Source organism: Prunus persica, chromosome G2 (assembly GCF_000346465.2).
Source record: "Prunus persica cultivar Lovell chromosome G2, Prunus_persica_NCBIv2, whole genome shotgun sequence".
NCBI classification, from domain to species: domain Eukaryota; kingdom Viridiplantae; phylum Streptophyta; class Magnoliopsida; order Rosales; family Rosaceae; genus Prunus; species Prunus persica.
In genome coordinates, this window is record NC_034010.1 from 5,341,173 (window position 1) to 5,344,531 (window position 3,359).

The 3,359-nt window shown below is 35.2% G+C and overlaps 1 protein-coding gene across 7 annotated transcripts in view; it reads left to right on the top strand.

Annotated features, from left to right (window-relative positions):
- Positions 1 to 3,112, top strand: part of LOC18785505 (putative disease resistance RPP13-like protein 1) — a 90,276-nt gene extending 87,164 nt beyond the window's left edge. For 4 of the 7 annotated variants that reach the window (XM_020556362.1, XM_020556360.1, XM_020556361.1 and 1 more), the window contains 3 exons: positions 1,764 to 1,928; positions 2,475 to 2,615; positions 2,811 to 3,111. The gene's annotated coding sequence lies outside the window, so the exon portion shown is untranslated. Of the gene's footprint in view, positions 1 to 1,750; positions 1,929 to 2,474; positions 2,616 to 2,810 lie in introns of all 7 variants that reach the window. The other 3 variants (XM_020556363.1, XM_020556364.1, XM_020556359.1) reach the window with 3 other exon arrangements.

Here is a 3,359-nt window from a genome sequence, read left to right on the forward strand (position 1 = left end):
CGGGGATAAGGCTCAAGTTTGAATTCGCCCGGTAAGATGCAGGATAAAGAACCGCCATGTAATTCAAAATAACACGACTCCAATCCCATAATACCGACGTCTAAAAAACGAGATATGTAATCTGAACGTTAAAAAATACGACGTCATCATACATTTTCCACGTCGCAAGTTCTTTTATAAACGAAGAGGAACGAAATTAATTCCGACGGAAATTCATTATAACCGCCGTCTAATAACAATTAAACGACGTTATTTGTAATACGGCTCCCATCATAATCTACGCCGTCTATATGTTCTGTAATACGGCTCTCATTTATTTGGAACCGACGTTGTTTAGACGTTCAACGTCGTCTATATTATTAAGTGCGTCGTGAGTAATGAATACATATAAATACAACGTCGACTATATAAATGTATACGTCGTAAATAATGACACTGACAACTATTTCCACGTCATCTTTTTTAGATAAAATCGAAGTGGAAAATTTATTTCACGACGGTTTTTTGTAAATAAGAGACGTTGTAGAACTTTAGCAGACTAAACACGTCTGTTTTTATTGTTTTCCGACGTTGTTGTATTTAACAACGTCTAATATTTATGGTCGTTGTTTGTTTCTGAAAATAGGACGTATAAATTTTTTAATACGACTCTCATATATTTGTAACTGACGTTGTTTAGTTTTTCAACGTCTACTATAGAAACACATACGTCGTAAATAATGACACTGACAACTATTTCCACGTCATCTTTTATCAAAAAATCGAAGTGGAAAATTAATTGTACGACGGTTGTGTTTATATGTGCGACGTAGTAGGTATCAATAACGTCGTCTTCTAATGTATTTAAAGACGTCATATTTTTTATTGTCGTGAAAATTATATTTAACGTCGGCGTATTTTTATTGTCGTCGTTGTATGTCTATCTTGCGGCCTTGTTCTCTTAATATGTGTCATATTTTCCCTTTTTAACGACGGTCTTTTTAGAGAATTGGTCGTCTATTATCATCATCGATTGCTTTTTTTAGATCTTTTTGCAGTACAAAGACGTCGTTTTGTATTTTTTGATGACGTTGTATTGTTTAACAACGACGGTTATTTAGCGTCGTGGTTTATGAGGGAAAAGATGACGGTGGATTCCACGACCATTGAAAAACCAAATACACGACGGTGATTTACCGTCGTCTTTTTGCTTTTTTGTAGTAGTGACAAGACTCTTTCTTTTCTGAGTAAAGGTATGAGAAAAATTAGATTTATTTTTATGAAGCTGCAATAATTAGATTTAATTAAAGCCAGTAGAATTAATTTCTCCTTTGGATTTAGGAGCATCTTGTTGAGCTGAGGTATGCACGGGAAGTAAAAGCACTCAAGTAAACGTCCATATTAAAAAGCTATTAGAAGAAGCAGACTTTTCAAAATTTGATCTGGAACAATTGAAGGTAAGGCTTGTCTGTGTTCTTTCTCTGCGCCTTTAACTTTTGAAGGACTCTAAAACGTTACTTGCTCAAAATGGAACAACAGCAATAGTTCATTAGCATTTTCTTTTTCTGTAAAAAAGAATCTTGCCTTGAATTGCAAATTAGATTTTATTGGTATTAAACTTGATAAATTCTGATAATTCTATCACTTTGTTTCTCACTGGGGCTGGTCCTTATTGGTATCCAAGAGCATGCTGATCACAACTTATGTCTGTCTAGTCTCAAATGCTGAGTTATTAGTCACTCTGCACGATAACATGCCTTCTCATAAACAGTTCTCATTTGCAGGTTTCTTTCATGTCACTGCCCGAGGAGAGTTTACTGTTGTATATAGATTTTTGTTTTTCTACAAACAAATTGTGGCAAACAACGGTGAAGGAAATCTTCTCCAGGTTGTGATCTAGCAACAGACCAGCATTTGGACAATGTGGTGAAGACGTCATTTATGATTAGGTAATCTTTCATCATAAAATTCCTTTCTGTAGGTAATAACTTGAAAACGTCATTTATGAATTTAATTTGAGATGAATGAAAATGTGTACATACTTGTTGGTTGGAAATTAGTTTTCAGAAGCTACATGAGTTGGGGTTAACTAGAGAAATTAGTTTGTTCATATTCTAAGATGAATCTAATGATCCAACTCTTAATGTCTTGAACTTGGGAGTATCTTATTGAGCTGAGATATGCATGAAAATGGAAAGCAATCGAGTTGAAATCCTCATTGTATAGCTATTAGACCTGGCTTTTCAAAATCCGACGAGGAACAAAAACACATGAAGGTAAAATTCTGTTGATCCTTTTCTGTGCCTTTCACTTCCGAACTACAGTTCCATTTCATTAGAATTGTTTTCTTTGTTGTATCTCTAGACTCTCTGCGTAAGATTCCCAATGGGAACTACCCCAACTTGACCCAATTTGGCATGCATTGTGTATTTTGAGATTTCAAGGTAACTGCTGCTAATGGAAGAAAACTAAAGCCTATTGCATGCTCTTTTAAGGTAGAATGACCTTATCATCTTCCAACAAACTCAAGAAATGCATGCTCGGGTGAGTTGAAGTTGAAGATTTCGAGAAGGAATGAAAGCTGTAGCAGAAAACATAGGGCTGAGATCTCTGCTCCACTCTCTCACAAAAGAAAAGTAAGTTTGCTTTTTTATATTTGAAAGTTTGCACCTTTGTTTATATTCTTAGCACTAGACCGTTGCTTGGAACCATCCATCTTAATCTTTCTGATAATGCTCCCAATTTCCTAGATTCTGAAATATTAGAATTTACTAAAGGGATACTTAACGACAGCAATATACTTAACATCCTTATTATATGCTTTCTATTAGCTCTTTATCAGAGCTATCTTGTCCTGCAGATAGTTCATTTGTGTTTGGAAGGGCGGCCTTGGAAAAGCTCTCTTTGTGTTGATGAAGAATTCTTCATCTCAAACAAGATAAACTGATGTTAAACCCTGGGGGGGCACGTCTTTGTTTTGTTTTCTTGCAAGAAAACTTTATCGGATGATGATGAAGTTGTTGAAAGTTACTTTCTATGTAATGCCATATGCTGCCAGTTTGTTGGCCTTTGTCTATGGATCCTTCAAAGACAGCCATGGATTGTGTACTTAAACCTGTTAAAGCTCGTATTATTGAAGTTCAATTTCCTCTTGTCCCACATTGAAAGATTATAGCTTTATCTATGACAGCCAGTTTGATACTGATTGTTGTTTCCAACAAAAGCTTTGTCTCTACACATTATAGCATATTCGTCGAATGTTACAAAAGCTTTGTCAAGAATTTTGACAAGAAAAAGGTCATTGAAGTTCAATATGAAATCTTCTGAGGTTGTCTAAGCTATGGGATGAGCTGCTCATGTTACTATTATTTCCATGTTCT